This window comes from Numenius arquata, unplaced genomic scaffold (assembly GCF_964106895.1).
Source record: "Numenius arquata unplaced genomic scaffold, bNumArq3.hap1.1 HAP1_SCAFFOLD_704, whole genome shotgun sequence".
Classification (NCBI taxonomy): Eukaryota; Metazoa; Chordata; class Aves; order Charadriiformes; family Scolopacidae; genus Numenius; species Numenius arquata.
This window is the reverse complement of record NW_027415204.1, coordinates 20,001-37,500: the sequence shown is the minus strand read 5'-3', so window position 1 is coordinate 37,500 and position 17,500 is coordinate 20,001.

Here is a 17,500-nt window from a genome sequence, read left to right as displayed (position 1 = left end):
TCGCTTACCTCGGGGAAGGAGAGCAAAGGGTACAGAGAAAAAAACAGCGGAAACGGAAAAAAAACCGGTAAAAGCAAAACTCGGACACCGAAAAAAAGCTGCGAGAGCCCTGCGGACCCTCGCTCCGAGCCCTCCGGGAACGAGGGAAGCCAGGGCGGGCCAGACTCCACGGGCCCCCCCACGTACGGCCCGTGCCGGAGGAAAGGGCGAGGCGACGCCGCCTCGCCCGCCGACACCCTCCTCACCGGCACCTCGGGGAACGGAAGAACGAACCGCCGCCGGCTCGGGAACCCTCCGCTCTCTGCCCTCCCGCCGCGGCGGGCTCCGGCTTAGGGCCGGAGGGAAAAAGGACGAGGCGACGCCGCCTCGCCCGCCGGCAACCCTCTCTCCTCCTCGGCGGCACCCCTGCTCCGGGACGGAGGAACGAGCCGACGCCGGCTCGGGAACCCTCCGCCCGCCGCCCCCCCCGGGCTGGCCGGCCACCGGCACCGGCCACCCGCGCTCTCCCCCGCGCCGCGGCGGGCTCCGGCTTAGGGCCGGAGGGAAAAAGGACGAGGCGACGCCGCCTCGCCCGCCGGCAACCCTCTCTCCTTCCTCGGCGGCACCCCTGCTCCGGGACGGAGGAACGAGCCGACGCCGGCTCGGGAACCCTCCGCCCGCCGCCCCCCCCGGGCTGGCCGGCCACCGGCACCGGCCACCCGCGCTCTCCCCCGCGCCGCGGCGGGCTCCGGCTTAGGGCCGGAGGGAAAAAGGACGAGGCGACGCCGCCTCGCCCGCCGGCAACCCTCTCTCCTTCCTCGGCGGCACCCCTGCTCCGGGACGGAGGAACGAGCCGACGCCGGCTCGGGAACCCTCCGCCCGCCGCCCCCCCCGGGCTGGCCGGCCACCGGCACCGGCCACCCGCGCTCTCCCCCGCGCCGCGGCGGGCTCCGGCTTAGGGCCGGAGGGAAAAAGGACGAGGCGACGCCGCCTCGCCCGCCGGCAACCCTCTCTCCTTCCTCGGCGGCACCCCTGCTCCGGGACGGAGGAACGAGCCGACGCCGGCTCGGGAACCCTCCGCCCGCCGCCCCCCCCGGGCTGGCCGGCCACCGGCACCGGCCACCCGCGCTCTCCCCCGCGCCGCGGCGGGCTCCGGCTTAGGGCCGGAGGGAAAAAGGACGAGGCGACGCCGCCTCGCCCGCCGGCAACCCTCTCTCCTTCCTCGGCGGCACCCCTGCTCCGGGACGGAGGAACGAGCCGACGCCGGCTCGGGAACCCTCCGCCCGCCGCCCCCCCCGGGCTGGCCGGCCACCGGCACCGGCCACCCGCGCTCTCCCCCGCGCCGCGGCGGGCTCCGGCTTAGGGCCGGAGGGAAAAAGGACGAGGCGACGCCGCCTCGCCCGCCGGCAACCCTCTCTCCTCCTCGGCGGCACCCCTGCTCCGGGACGGAGGAACGAGCCGACGCCGGCTCGGGAACCCTCCGCCCGCCGCCCCCCCCGGGCCGGCCGGCCACCGGCACCGGCCACCCGCGCTCTCCCCCGCGCCGCGGCGGGCTCCGGCTTAGGGCCGGAGGGAAAAAGGACGAGGCGACGCCGCCTCGCCCGCCGGCAACCCTCTCTCCTCCTCGGCGGCACCCCTGCTCCGGGACGGAGGAACGAGCCGACGCCGGCTCGGGAACCCTCCGCCCGCCGCCCCCCCCGGGCTGGCCGGCCACCGGCACCGGCCACCCGCGCTCTCCCCCGCGCCGCGGCGGGCTCCGGCTTAGGGCCGGAGGGAAAAAGGACGAGGCGACGCCGCCTCGCCCGCCGGCAACCCTCTCTCCTCCTCGGCGGCACCCCTGCTCCGGGACGGAGGAACGAGCCGACGCCGGCTCGGGAACCCTCCGCCCGCCGCCCCCCCCGGGCTGGCCGGCCACCGGCACCGGCCACCCGCGCTCTCCCCCGCGCCGCGGCGGGCTCCGGCTTAGGGCCGGAGGGAAAAAGGACGAGGCGACGCCGCCTCGCCCGCCGGCAACCCTCTCTCCTCCTCGGCGGCACCCCTGCTCCGGGACGGAGGAACGAGCCGACGCCGGCTCGGGAACCCTCCGCCCGCCGCCCCCCCCGGGCTGGCCGGCCACCGGCACCGGCCACCCGCGCTCTCCCCCGCGCCGCGGCGGGCTCCGGCTTAGGGCCGGAGGGAAAAAGGACGAGGCGACGCCGCCTCGCCCGCCGGCAACCCTCTCTCCTCCTCGGCGGCACCCCTGCTCCGGGACGGAGGAACGAGCCGACGCCGGCTCGGGAACCCTCCGCCCGCCGCCCCCCCCGGGCCGGCCGGCCACCGGCACCGGCCACCCGCGCTCTCCCCCGCGCCGCGGCGGGCTCCGGCTTAGGGCCGGAGGGAAAAAGGACGAGGCGACGCCGCCTCGCCCGCCGGCAACCCTCTCTCCTCCTCGGCGGCACCCCTGCTCCGGGACGGAGGAACGAGCCGACGCCGGCTCGGGAACCCTCCGCCCGCCGCCCCCCCCGGGCTGGCCGGCCACCGGCACCGGCCACCCGCGCTCTCCCCCGCGCCGCGGCGGGCTCCGGCTTAGGGCCGGAGGGAAAAAGGACGAGGCGACGCCGCCTCGCCCGCCGGCAACCCTCTCTCCTCCTCGGCGGCACCCCTGCTCCGGGACGGAGGAACGAGCCGACGCCGGCTCGGGAACCCTCCGCCCGCCGCCCCCCCCGGGCTGGCCGGCCACCGGCACCGGCCACCCGCGCTCTCCCCCGCGCCGCGGCGGGCTCCAGCTTAGGGCCGGAGAAAAAGGGTGAGGCGCCGCTCTCCTCACCCAGCCCATCATCGGGGGCCCTCCGGAGCCGAGGAAAGCCGCGGCAGGCTCTCCACTCCCCGGCCGAATCCTGCGGCACATGCCGCCAGGATTCCCTGTCCTCATCGGGTCCCCCTCCGGGACCGGGGAAGGTGCCCCGTCTTCCCCGGCCGTACGCGTTCGAGTGCCGGCCACTGCCAACTGCCGGTCTTTGTCCTTCCCTCCCCCGCGGGATCCAGCGCTCCACTTCGCCGGGAGACCCGCGGGCGCCACCTCCGCCTCGCTAGCTCCCCTCCGGAGCCTAGCTGCTATGCCGTTCCCCTAATATGGAGATACGGTTCATCGCTCCCGGACAGCGGCAAGAACGTAGGCTCTGCCCACCGGGGAGGAGCGCCAACCACGCCGACTTTTACGATGACGTAACTGGAGGCAGCGTAAAACAGCGACCCCTTCGGCTGCTGGAAGTAGCGCTGGGGACAAAAGGTCTACCCGCCACCCCGGAACAGCGCCTAAGTCCCGCCGGAGCGAGGTAGACCTGGCGACCGGCTGCCGAGGCGGGTCAAGCGGACAGCCCTGCCGGTCCCGGAGGCGGGTAGACCTGGACGCCCGGACCGGAGGCGGGTAGACCAGCGCGCCCAAGTGCCGCCGGAGCGAGGTAGACCTGGCGACCGGCTGCCGAGGCGGGTCAAGCGGACAGCCCTGCCGGTCCCGGAGGCGGGTAGACCTGGACGCCCGGACCGGAGGCGGGTAGACCAGCGCGCCCAAGTCCCGCCGGAGCGAGGTAGACCTGGCGACCGGCTGCCGAGGCGGGTCAAGCGGACAGCCCTGCCGGTCCCGGAGGCGGGTAGACCTGGACGCCCGGACCGGAGGCGGGTAGACCTGGACGCCCAAGTGCCGCCGGAGCGAGGTAGACCTGGCGACCGGCTGCCGAGGCGGGTCAAGCGGACAGCCCTGCCGGTCCCGGAGGCGGGTAGACCTGGACGCCCGGACCGGAGGCGGGTAGACCTGGACGCCCAAGTGCCGCCGGAGCGAGGTAGACCTGGCGACCGGCTGCCGAGGCGGGTCAAGCGGACAGCCCTGCCGGTCCCGGAGGCGGGTAGACCTGGACGCCCGGACCGGAGGAGGGTAGACCAGCGCGCCCAAGTGCCGCCGGAGCGAGGTAGACCTGGCGACCGGCTGCCGAGGCGGGTCAAGCGGACAGCCCTGCCGGTCCCGGAGGCGGGTAGACCTGGACGCCCGGACCGGAGGCGGGTAGACCAGCGCGCCCAAGTGCCGCCGGAGCGAGGTAGACCTGGCGACCGGCTGCCGAGGCGGGTCAAGCGGACAGCCCTGCCGGTCCCGGAGGCGGGTAGACCTGGACGCCCGGACCGGAGGCGGGTAGACCTGGACGCCCAAGTGCCGCCGGAGCGAGGTAGACCTGGCGACCGGCTGCCGAGGCGGGTCAAGCGGACAGCCCTGCCGGTCCCGGAGGCGGGTAGACCTGGCAGCCCGGACCGGAGGCGGGTAGACCTGGACGCCCGGACCGGTCCCGGAGGTGGGTAGACCTGGCAGCCGGCTGCCGAGGCGGGTAGACCTGGCAGCCCGGACCGGTCCCGGAGGCGGGTAGACCTGGCAGCCCCGACCGGAGGCGGGTAGACCTGGCATCCCCGACCGGAGGCGGGTAGACCTGGCAGCCCGGACCGGAGCAGGGTAGACCTGGCCGACCGGTCCCGGAGGCGGGTAGACCTGGCAGCCGGCTGCCGAGGCGGGTAGACCTGGCAGTCCGGACCGGAGGCGGGTAGACCTGGCAGCCGGCTGCCGAGGCGGGTAGACCTGGCAGCCCGGACCGGAGGCGGGTAGACTTGGCAGCCCGGACCGGTCCCGGAGGCGGGTAGACCTGGCAGCCGGCTGCCGAGGCGGGTAGACCTGGCACCCCGGACCGGAGGCGGGTAGACCTGGACGCCCGGACCGGAGGCGGGTAGACCTGGCCGACCGGTCCCGGAGGTGGGTAGACCTGGCAGCCCGGACCGGAGGCGGGTAGACCTGGACGCCCGGACCGGAGCAGGGTAGACCTGGCCGACCGGTCCCGGAGGCGGGTAGACCTGGCAGCCGGCTGCCGAGGCGGGTAGACCTGGCAGCCCGGACCGGTCCCGGAGGCGGGTAGACCTGGCACCCCGGACCGGTCCCGGAGGCGGGTAGACCTGGCAGCCCGGACCGGAGGCGGGTAGACCTGGACGCCCGGACCGGTCCCGGAGGTGGGTAGACCTGGCAGCCGGCTGCCGAGGCGGGTAGACCTGGCAGCCCGGACCGGTCCCGGAGGCGGGTAGACCTGGCAGCCCGGACCGGTCCCGGAGGTGGGTAGACCTGGCAGCCGGCTGCCGAGGCGGGTAGACCTGGACGCCCGGACCGGTCCCGGAGGTGAGTAGACCTGGCAGCCGGCTGCCGAGGCGGGTAGACCCACCCGGACCGGGACGGCGCGGCTGCCGTATCCCGGTTCTCCCAGGGTGGAAGGATTACGGGGGGGGCGGGTGGGGGGGGGATTATTTATACCGTGTGGGTTTTTTTTTTCCTTAACTATCGTTCTCGCCCTCGTCCCCCGATTTAAAGAGTCAAGCGTTTCCGGTACTGGGTACGCCCTGATGGGGATACAGCAGACCGAGCTGGGGGGGGGGGATGTTCGATTTTTTTTTTTTTTGGCTCTTTAATTTTCTCCCCCCTTCGCCTATTTCAAGATTCGGGCGTCTCTAATACAGGGGCAACCCTCACCCGGATCTCCCGGAGCGGCGGGGAGAGGGGGGAAGAGGAGGGGCGCGGAACAGTTGTGATTTTTTTTTTTTTTAATAGTCGTTATTGTTGCTCTTATTACTATTACTGTTACGGTCGGTTTATTGCTCCTTATGATGATGAATTACCAGTTGTTAAATAATAATCTGTTTATTTTCCCCGACGCCGCTGCTGGCGGCAAGTCTGCCTGAGCAGACTCTGGACGCCTATTTCGCTCCCCGGCCGCCGGGATCGGCGAGAGCCGGCGGCCCCCGCCGCGAGCCGCCCGGCGCCCCGCCGCGACGCGAGCTCGCCGGCCGCCGGCGGACTCGGCGACCGGCGGCCCCGATCCGGCGGCGGGTGCCGGCGCCGCCGGGCGCTCGCCGGCTTTCGCCTCTCGCGGTGGGCTTTTCCGTTCCGCTCGGTTTTGGCTCGGGGGGCTGCGAGGGGGGCGTGGGGGGGCTGAGGGCGTTGGGAGGGCTGCGCGTGTGGGCGCGCGCGGTGGGGCGGGGGTGCCGGGGCGGGTGCTTTTCCCCCGCCGCTTTGCCTCCCCGGCCGCCGGGGTCGGCGAGAGCCGGCGGCCCCCGCCGCGAGCCGCCCGGCGCCCCGCCGCGACGCGAGCTCGCCGGCCGCCGGCGGACTCGGGGACCGGCGGCCCCGATCCGGCGGCGGGTGCCGGCGCCGCCGGGCGCTCGCCGGCTTTCGCCTCTCGCGGTGGGCTTTTCCGTTCCGCTCGGTTTTGGCTCGGGGGGCTGCGAGGGGGGGCGTGGGGGGGCTGAGGGCGTTGGGGGGGCTGCGCGTGTGGGCGCGCGCGGTGGGGCGGGGGTGCCGGGGCGGGTGCTTTTCCCCCGCCGCTTTGCCTCCCCGGCCGCCGGGGTCGGCGAGAGCCGGCGGCCCCCGCCGCGAGCCGCCCGGCGCCCCGCCGCGACGCGAGCTCGCCGGCCGCCGGCGGACTCGGGGACCGGCGGCCCCGATCCGGCGGCGGGTGCCGGCGCCGCCGGGCGCTCGCCGGCTTTCGCCTCTCGCGGTGGGCTTTTCCGTTCCGCTCGGTTTTGGCTCGGGGGGCTGCGAGGGGGGGCGTGGGGGGGCTGAGGGCGTTGGGGGGGCTGCGCGTGTGGGCGCGCGCGGTGGGGCGGGGGTGCCGGGGCGGGTGCTTTTCCCCCGCCGCTTTGCCTCCCCGGCCGCCGGGGTCGGCGAGAGCCGGCGGCCCCCGCCGCGAGCCGCCCGGCGCCCCGCCGCGACGCGAGCTCGCCGGCCGCCGGCGGACTCGGGGACCGGCGGCCCCGATCCGGCGGCGGGTGCCGGCGCCGCCGGGCGCTCGCCGGCTTTCGCCTCTCGCGGTGGGCTTTTCCGTTCCGCTCGGTTTTGGCTCGGGGGGCTGCGAGGGGGGGCGTGGGGGGGCTGAGGGCGTTGGGGGGGCTGCGCGTGTGGGCGCGCGCGGTGGGGCGGGGGTGCCGGGGCGGGTGCTTTTCCCCCGCCGCTTTGCCTCCCCGGCCGCCGGGGTCGGCGAGAGCCGGCGGCCCCCGCCGCGAGCCGCCCGGCGCCCCGCCGCGACGCGAGCTCGCCGGCCGCCGGCGGACTCGGGGACCGGCGGCCCCGATCCGGCGGCGGGTGCCGGCGCCGCCGGGCGCTCGCCGGCTTTCGCCTCTCGCGGTGGGCTTTTCCGTTCCGCTCGGTTTTGGCTCGGGGGGCTGCGGGCGGGGGGGAGAGGGGGGCTGTGTGAGGTCTTTGCGGGGGGGGAGGGGGTTGTGGGTGTACGCGCGGCGGGATGGGGGAGATTTTCCCCCTCGCCGTCATTTTCCCCCTTCTCCCCTTCCCCCCCTCCGCGGAGCAGCGGGGCGGGGGAGCGGGGGGTGGGCCCGCAGCTGCGCGCCCTGCGCATGCGCGCGTGTCCCCCCCACCCCCCGCCCGCGGTTGAAAGGCGGGGGTTCCCGCCGCGCTAACGGTCGCGGGCTCATTGGCGCCAAAGGCAGGGAAGGGAAAGGAGGGGATGCCGCTGCGGCAGCAGGCGAGAGCGCTCGGCGAGCAGGCGGGGAGCCCGGCGCAGAGGTAGGCAGGGGAGAGGGCGTGCGGGGCGCGGTCTCTCTTTTCGGAGAAAATTCCCGCTTGGCTCGGTTGCGGTTCTTTTCCTTCCTTCCTTCTGTCGGTTGGCAACCCGCGGCAGGGGCGGGCGGGCGGGCTGAAGGAGCGACCGGCCGTCCCCGCCGCCCGAGAAAGCAGGGCGGGAGCCGGGGCACGGGCAGGGCGGGGTAGAGACTCGGCAGCCGGGGTCAGAGACCGGTCGCGCCGCCGGGATTCCCCTCTCCCGCCGGGGCGCGGAGCCGGCGGGGGCTCCGCTGGGTCCTAAAGTCTCCCGTCGTCTTTCCCCGGGAGCGGCGAAACCTGCGGGCGGGAGGAGGAGCGGGTGGCCGGATTCGCCGTGAAGCGGGCGGTGGACGGGGGTGGGGGGGCGGCTTGAGGGCAAGAGGGGGGCCGGTGGGGGGGCGAGTTTCGCTCTCTGCGCGCGCGCGCGTCTGCCTCTGCCGCGCGCGAGGAGTTCGGGGAGGGGGGGGCTGTTGGGGGGTGCGGCGGCAGACGGGGGGGTTCGGGCTGGGTGGGGGGGGGTGGGGAGGGGGTCGGCGGGAGCGTGTTTCTCTCTGCGTGCGCGCGTTTCTGCCTCTGCCGCCGGGATTCCCTTCTCCCGCCGGGGCGCGGAGCCGGCGGGGGCTCCGCTGGGTCCTAAAGTCTCCCGTCGTCTTTCCCCGGGAGCGGCGAAACCTGCGGGCGGGAGGAGGAGCGGGTGGCCGGATTCGCCGTGAAGCGGGCGGTGGACGGGGGTGGGGGTGGGGGGGCGGCTTGAGGGCAAGAGGGGGGCCGGTGGGGGGGCGAGTTTCGCTCTCTGCGCGCGCGCGCGTCTGCCTCTGCCGCGCGCGAGGAGTTCGGGGAGGGGGGGGCTGTTGGGGGGTGCGGCGGCAGACGGGGGGGGGTTCGGGCTGGTGGGGGGGGCGAGGGGGGTCGGCGGGGGGGGATTTCCGCTCTTTGCTTTGCGTGCGCGCGTACCTGCCTCTGCCGCGCGCGAGGAGTTCGTGGAGGGGGGGGGCTGTTGGGGGGTGCGGCGGCAGACGGGGGGGTTCGGGCTGGGGGGCCTGCCGGGGCAGGCCCGCGTCCGTGGGCACGCGGTGGGCGGTGGCCGCGTGCGCGCAGGTGCGTGCCCGAGCGCGTGCGGCGGCAGGCGAGGGGTTCGGTTCCGGGGGCCTGCCGGGGGATGAGAGCGCGCTTGCGCGAAGCGAAAAGGCCCCGTAACGCTCTCGCTAACGTCGCCTTCTCTGTTACAGCCCGCCGGGTCGGCCGCGCCGATGTCCGGCTGCCACCCGTGCCCGCCTGCGGGCGCGGCCGCTCGGCTCTTCTGCCGGTCGAAACCCCGTCCCTGGGAAAGCAGCAGCAGCAGCAGCCGCCGCCGCCGCCAGGGCCGTGTGCCCGGGCAGGGGCTGCCGGAGAGCCGGGCCGCCCTCCTGAGAAACGTCCGCCGTCGGCGGGAAGGGTGAGAACTGCCGAGAGGACGGTAAGGTAAGGCCCCGGCGGCCCGAGGCCAAGGGGGGGAACCGCTCCCTTCGCCGGCAGGGCGCCGTCGAGAGCCCCGCCGTCTCCCCCGGAGGGCTCGGCGCGCGTAAGACCCCCACGATCCCGGCCGTTAGAGCGTGCCCTGAAGGGAAGCCTCCCCCGGTCCTCCGTGCTCCGGTTGGGGGGGGGTGGTGTGTGGTGGTGGTGGTGGGTGGGTGGGTGTGTCCAGTGCTTGGTGCCGGAGGCCGTCGGGAGAGCGACCGCAGCCTTCTCCGCCCGAGAGCCGCTGTCGGGAGGAATAGCCCTGAGCTCTCTTCTTCCTCATGCCCCCAGCCCCAGGTGCAGGCGGCCCCTCCGCGCCGAGGGCAGTTCTGTGGAGCAGCGTAAGCTAGCGTCCGGCTTGGAGATTCTCACGGCTGGCTTCTCTTCGGTACGTTCCAGTTCCTCAAACTTTTCCAGCGGGCGGGGGGGGGGGAAGGGGGAAAAGCGCTTCTCCAACAGTCTGTCCCGGCAGCGCCACAGCGTCGTGGGCCGGAGAACCCGAAGGAGGCTCGTCTCGCCGCCTCACGGCATCGGCTCCGTCTGCGCCTTTCTTCGCGAGGGTTCCTCTAAGTCGGTCTCAGAAGCCGGGGTTACGGTGAGCTCGCTCCGGTAAGGAGCTCTTCCCTCGCTGCCTTCTGCCGTCGTCACACACGCGCCCCCCCCCGCCGCTGCCTTCGGGCCGTCCGCCTAGCGGGGAAGCTAAAGAGAAGGCCGGCCGGCCCGCCCCGTATTTAAAAAACACGCTCGCGCTCTTCCCCACAGGGAGCTGCCGATCTCCCGCCGTAGCGATAAGCGAAGGGATTTCTCCGAGCCGCCGCGTGGCTCCCGAGTTCCTCCGGCTCACGAGAGGGTAGGTCTGGGTGGTGCGGGAGTCGGGAACGTATCCCGGGAGAGCGCAAGCGCCTGCTCTGCCTGCAGAGGCGTCTCTCGCGCGTCCCCCGGAGCAGCCCGGGCTCTCGTTTTTCACCGGGCTCTCGCCGGGAGCGATTCCGCCCCTTTGGGCGGCTGGAGAGCGTTTGTCTGTCTCCTGCGTGTTAGGGTCCCGAGGGCGCCTCGAGGACCCCGACGACCTTCGCCTGGCACCTGCGCCCGCACCCACCCGCCGCCGGCTCGCCTCTCGGGACTCGGCTGGCGTGCCCGTCCCCGCCCGTTTCAAGGGGCGGAGAGGGAGCTCTCCTCAGGTAAGGCGGCGTTTGCTTCCTAGCCGGGCTTTTGCTTTCAGCCGAAACTTTCCGCTTCCCGTTCTTCGTCGCGCCGGTCGGAGGCTCGAAAGCGTCCGTCAGCGGGGACGACGAAGGTCTGGGCCGCTCTAACGATGGGGCGCGCGCCCGCGAGGCTGCCGGGCTCTCTCTCCCTTTCCCGGCGTCGGCTCCCCTTTAGCGGCGTTGCGGAGCCGAAGCGGTTCTCCTGGACGCGGGCGGGACGGTAAGTAAGGCGTTGCGGGGACCCGGCTCCTTGCCGCGTAGGGCGTGTAAACGGCACCGTGCTTTTCCGCTTTTCCGGCTGGCGCGGCCGCGAGAAGGGTCGCACTTCTTCCCTTCCGTGGGCGGCGGACGCGCAGCTAGGGCTGCCGGGCCGCTCTCGCCGAATGCCTCGCCTCTCGTCCGGTCCGATCCCCGCGGCCCGACCGCCTGAAGGTTTGCGCAAAGCCCCGGGCAAGGCCGCGTCGGTTTGCACGTCCCCGCGTCGGCCACGGGAAATATTTTGGCGGTCCCTCGACGAAGGGGTGAACTCGACGAGGCGCTTTGAGTCTTTCGGGTGGCTGCTGCCGTTGCTGTTCCGAAGAGCGGTCCGGGTGAGAGCGCGGGCGGTCGAGAGGCCTCCTGTGACCCGGTAGAGCCGGGTACTCGTCTGCCGAGGCGGGCTTGTTCTCTCGCCTCCCGGTGCGGGTGTCTATAGGTCAGAGGGCAGCGAGATGGCTCCTGCCAAAGGAAAGGCTGACGTTTCTAGCGACGCGAGGAAACGAACAGCCCTTCCCGCAGCTTGCCGATACAACTCGCCGGGGGCGGCGGCGGCGGCGGCGGCGGCGGCGCGTTTTGTCGGGCCGAGCGGCGGCCTTCTCGTGGGGGGGTGGGGGGAGGAGGCTCGGCGGCCCGAAGCCAGCCGTAGTCCGTGACGGCGCCTAGGTCGCCGTGACTCCCCTACGACGGTATCTGCCCTGACGTCCCTCCCTTCCTCTCTCCCCTCCAGCGTCCGGGTCTCGAGGAGAAGCAGGAGAGCGCCTTTCCGCCCCCCGCAGAAAGCAGCGGCTTCGCCCGAGGCCGGGCCCCCCCGCGTCGAGGTAGCCCGCCGACGTGCCGCCGCCGCGCCCGGGAGAGGTGGGTCAGGTAGGGGTCAGGACCGAGGCGGGGGGAAGGCGAGAGGGCCGCGCCACCCCCCCGGCCCGCTCGCGCCGGCTCTTGCGGGAAGGCCCACGTCCCACCCCACGTCCTGCCCCACAGGCCCCTTCTCTGCCCCACATCCCCCGTAACGGGATGAGAACCCCCTCCCTCTGCCCCACATGCTGCCCCACGGGCCCCTTCTCTGCCCCACATCCCCCCCAACGGCACCACACCCCCCTCCCTCTGCCCCACATCCTGCCCCACAGGCCCCCTCTCTGCCCCACATCCTGCCCCACAGGCCCCTTCTCTGCCCCACATCCCCCCCAACGGCACCACACCCCCCTCCCTCTGCCCCACATCCTGCCCCACAGGCCCCTTCTCTGCCCCACATCCCCCGTAACGGGATCAGAACCCCCTCCCTCTGCCCCACATCCTGCCCCACAGGCCCCTTCTCTGCCCCACATCCCCCCCAACAGCACCACACCCCCCTCCCTCTGCCCCACATCCTGCCCCACAGGCCCCTTCTCTGCCCCACATGCCCCCGTAACGGGATCAGAACCCCTTCCCTCTGCCCCACATCCTGCCCCACAGGCCCCTTCTCTGCCCCACACCCCCCGTAACGGGATCAGAACCCCCTCCCTCTGCCCCACATCCTGCCCCACAGGCCCCTTCTCTGCCCCACATGCCCCCGTAACGGGATCAGAACCCCCTCCCTCTGCCCCACATCCTGCCCCACAGGCCCCTTCTCTGCCCCACATCCCCCCCAACGGCACCACACCCCCCTCCCTCTGCCCCACATCCTGCCCCACAGGCCCCTTCTCTGCCCCACATGCCCCCGTAACGGGATCAGAACCCCCTCCCTCTGCCCCACATCCTGCCCCACGGGCCCCTTCTCTGCCCCACATTCCCCCGTAACGGGATCAGAACCACCTCCCTCTGCCCTGCATCCTGCCCCACAGGCCCCTTCTCTGCCCCACATCCCCTGTAACGGGATGAGAACCCCCTCCCTCTGCCCCACATCCTGCCCCACAGGCCCCTTCTCTGCCCCACATTCCCCCGTAACGGGATCAGAACCCCCTCCCTCTGCCCCGCATCCTGCCCCACAGGCCCCTTCTCTGCCCCACATTCCCCCGTAACGGGATCAGAACCCCCTCCCTCTGCCCCGCATCCTGCCCCACAGCCCCCTTCTCTGCCCCACATCCCCCGTAACGGGATGAGAACCCCCTCCCTCTGCCCCACATCCTGCCCCACAGGCCCCTTCTCTGCCCCACATCCCCCCCAACAGCACCACACCCCCCTCCCTCTGCCCCACATCCTGCCCCACAGGCCCCTTCTCTGCCCCACATTCCCCCGTAACGGGATCAGAACCCCCTCCCTCTGCCCCGCATCCTGCCCCACAGGCCCCTTCTCTGCCCCACATCCCCCGTAACGGGATGAGAACCCCCTCCCTCTGCCCCACATCCTGCCCCACAGGCCCCTTCTCTGCCCCACATCCCCCCCAACAGCACCACACCCCCCTCCCTCTGCCCCACATCCTGCCCCACAGCCCCCTTCTCTGCCCCAAGTCCCCCATAACGGGATGAGAACCCCCTCCCCCTGCCCCACATCCTGCCCCACAGGCCCCTTCTCTGCCCCACATCCCCCCCAACAGCACCACACCCCCCTCCCTCTGCCCCACATCCTGCCCCACAGCCCCCTTCTCTGCCCCAAGTCCCCCATAACGGGATGAGAACCCCCTCCCCCTGCCCCACATCCTGCCCCACAGGCCCCTTCTCTGCCCCACATGCCCCCCAACAGCACCAGAACCCCCTCCCTCTGCCCCGCATCCTGCCCCCCAACAGCACCAGAACCCCCTCCCTCTGCCCCGCATCCTGCCCCACAGGCCCCTTCTCTGCCCCACATCCCCCGTAACGGGATCAGAACGCCCTCCCTCTGCCCCACATCCTGCCCCACAGGCCCCTTCTCTGCCCCACATGCCCCCGTAACGGGATCAGAACGCCCTCCCTCTGCCCCACATCCTGCCCCACAGGCCCCTTCTCTGCCCCACATGCCCCCGTAACGGGATCAGAACCCCCTCCCTCTGCCCCACATCCTGCCCCACAGGCCCCTTCTCTGCCCCACATGCCCCCGTAACGGGATCAGAACGCCCTCCCTCTGCCCCACATGCTGCCCCACAGGCCCCTTCTCTGCCCCACATGCCCCCGTAACGGGATCAGAACCCCCTCCCTCTGCCCCACATCCTGCCCCACAGGCCCCTTCTCTGCCCCACATGCCCCCCAACAGCACCAGAACCCCCTCCCTCTGCCCCGCATCCTGCCCCACAGGCCTCTTCTCTGCCCCACATCCCCCCCAACGGCACCAGAACCCCCTCCCTCTGCCCCGCATCCTGCCCCACAGGCCCCTTCTCTGCCCCACATCCCCCGTAACGGGATCAGAACCCCTTCCCTCTGCCCCACATCCTGCCCCACAGGCCCCTTCTCTGCCCCACACCCCCCGTAACGGGATCAGAACCCCCTCCCTCTGCCCCACATCCTGCCCCACAGGCCCCTTCTCTGCCCCACATGCCCCCGTAACGGGATCAGAACCCCCTCCCTCTGCCCCACATCCTGCCCCACGGGCCCCTTCTCTGCCCCACATCCCCCCCAACAGCACCACACCCCCCTCCCTCTGCCCCACATGCTGCCCCACAGCCCCCTTCTCTGCCCCAAGTCCCCCATAACGGGATGAGGACCCCCTCCCTCTGCCCCACATCCTGCCCCACAGGCCCCTTCTCTGCCCCACACCCCCCGTAACGGGATGAGAACCCCCTCCCTCTGCCCCACATCCTGCCCCACAGCCCCCTTCTCTGCCCCACATCCCCCGTAACGGGATGAGAACCCCCTCCCTCTGCCCCGCATCCTGCCCCACAGGCCTCTTCTCTGCCCCACATCCCCCGTAACGGGATCAGAACCCCCTCCCTCTGCCCCACATCCTGCCCCACAGGCCCCTTCTCTGCCCCACACCCCCCGTAACGGGATCAGAACCCCCTCCCTCTGCCCCACATCCTGCCCCACGGGCCCCTTCTCTGCCCCACATCCCCCCCAACAGCACCACACCCCCCTCCCTCTGCCCCACATGCTGCCCCACAGCCCCCTTCTCTGCCCCAAGTCCCCCATAACGGGATGAGAACCCCCTCCCTCTGCCCCACATCCTGCCCCACAGGCCCCTTCTCTGCCCCACATGCCCCCCAACAGCACCAGAACCCCCTCCCTCTGCCCCGCATCCTGCCCCCCAACAGCACCACACCCCCCTCCCTCTGCCCCACATGCTGCCCCACAGCCCCCTTCTCTGCCCCAAGTCCCCCCTAACGGGATGAGGACCCCCTCCCTCTGCCCCACATCCTGCCCCACAGGCCGGCGGATGGAGAAGAAGCCCCCCCCCCGGGGAGAGGCAGCCGGGGCGCCGGGCCGCCTCAAGTCGCCCGCCGCCCTCCCTCGGGCTGGGGCCGGGGGACGCCCGAGGAACCAGACGGGGCCAGAAAGGCAACGAAGAGGCGGCGCTCGACCGAAGAAAGGACGGAAGAAACGGACCCGGGAACAAATGAGTTCTAACGGACGGTGCCCGTAAGAATTAAAGGAAGGAAGGCAGGAACGCGAGCCAGCCAGCGGCTGGGCGCGGGCGGGGCGTGCGCCCGCCTGTCTGTCCGCGGGACTCTCGGGGCGGCGGGGGGCTCGGGGCGGAGGGCCTTCCTCGGGGAGGGGAGGATGGCGACGCGCCGAGGCCGCGGCGAGACGGAGAGGAACGACGCGCGCGCGCGCACCCCCCCCCCCACCTCCCCCCGACCCTACCCCCCAGAAGTACAAAATAAAAGAAAGAAATAATGAGAAAAACAGAGACGGGGGGGCGTGTGTGGTGTGGGGGTGTGTGGGGGGGGGAGGGGGGGCACAGACGGGGGGCACGGGGAGGAACAACGCATGCGCGCGCAGGCCCCCCACCCCCGATGAAATAAACAAACAAATACATTTCAAAAAAAGTAAAACATAACACTAAAGAAAAAGACGGGGGCGGGGTGGAGGAATACGCGCACGCCACCCTCGACCCCACCCCCAGCCCACCCCCCGAAAACTAATAAATAAATAAATAATACAAAGGCGGGGGGGGGGGGGGGAAATACACGGGCATGCGCGCGCACACACACCCCCCCCCCCCCCCCCCCCGAAATAAATAAATAAATAAATAAATAAATAAATAAATAAATAAATAGATTGATTAATTTTAAAAATTTAGAAAATAATTTAAAAAAAGACACGGGGGGGGGGGGGGGCGGCCCGGGGTGGAGAGCAATACGCACGCGCACACCACCCCCCACCCCACCCCACTACATAAATGAATAAATAAATAAATTCTGAGACAAAACAGGTAAGGGTGGGGTGGGGGGAGCGTATGGGGGGTGGGGAAGAAACGATACGCGGCCGCGCCCATGCGCGCCCCCCCCTTTAAATAAATAAGCGAATGAATAAATGAATATAAAATCCGGGGGGGGGGGGGTGGGGGTGGGGTGGGGGGGTTGGTGGAATAATACACGCGCGCGCACACACACCCCCCCCACCCCCCCGCGCCCCCCCCCCCCCCCAAAACCTACTAAATGAATAAATAATGAGAAAAAGGGGGGGGACGGACACCAACACGACGACGACGACGACGACAACACGCGCGCGCGCGCACCCACCCCCTACGTAATAAACGAATGAAGGAAGGAACGAATGAATGAAAGAAACGGGGGGGGGGGGGGGTGGGGGGGGGCGAGGGAGGAACGATACACAGACGCGCGTGCGCACGCTCCCAGCCCCCCACCCCCCCCACCCCCCCCCCCCCCCGCCCCCCGTTTAATTAAATAAATAAAGAAAACCGAACAGAACGGGGGGGGAGGGGAGAGGGGAGAGGAACAACGCACACCCGCCCACCCCCGCCCCCCCCGCAAATGAAAAGTAACTAACTAACTAAATAAAACCAGACAGACAGAACGGGGGGAGGGGAGGTTGGGGGCGCCGGAACAGGACACACACACGCGCGCCCCCCCCCCCCGCCCGAATGAACGAATAAACACATAAACGGGAAAATTAAACTAAATAAATAAGTGAAATAACATTTTAAAAAATTATAAAAAAAAAAAAAAAAATGAAAAAAGAAGACGGGGGGGGGGGGGGGGGCGGGGAGGAACAACGCGTATGCAAATAAATAAATAAATGAATGAAATTTGAAAGAAAGAAGACGCCCCCCGCCCCGGGGGGGAACGACCGGCACCCCTCCGCCCCCCCCCCCCCCCCCCCCCCCCCCCGAGAAAAAAAAAAAGCGATAGAAGAAAAGAATTAAAAAGGACAAGACAAAAATGTACAAAAAGAATGAAAGGAAGAAAAAAAAAAAGGAAAAAAATAAGAGTCGCCACCGATAGGGGGGCGGGGGGGGCGAGTCGCCGGGGCGGGGGGCGGGGGGGGGGGGGGGGGGGGGGGCGGGGGGGGCGCGGTGAACGGGAAGGAACACCAGGTCTAGCCCCGCCGCGGAAAATAGACTCGCCGCGGGGGGCGAGTCGCCGGGGGGGGCGGGGGGGGGGCTGGGGGGGGAAGAAAAAAGGAAAAAAAGGAATAAAAATTGTAAGCCAAGGGAGGAAAAAAGAAAATCTAAAAATAAAAAAAAATTTAAAAAAAAAAAAAAAAACGGAAAAAAATGAATAAAAATTGTAAGCCGACGGAGGAATAAACAAAATCTAAAAATAAAAAAAAATTAAAAAAAAGGAAAAAATTAATAAAAATTGTAAGCAAAGGAAGGAAGAAACAAAATCTAAAATTAAAAAAAAATTTTAAAAAAATTAAAAAAAAAGGAAAAAAAATAATAAAAATTGTAAGCGAACGGAGGAATAAACAAAATCTAAAAATAAAAAAAGAAATTGAAAAAATAATAATAAAAAATTTAATAAAAATCGTAAGCCGACGGAGGAATAAAGAAAATCTAAAAATAAAAAGAAATTAAAAAAAAAATAAAAAAAATAAAAATGGAAAAAATTAGTAATTGTAAGCAAACGGAGGAATAAACGGAATCTAAAAATAAAAAGAAA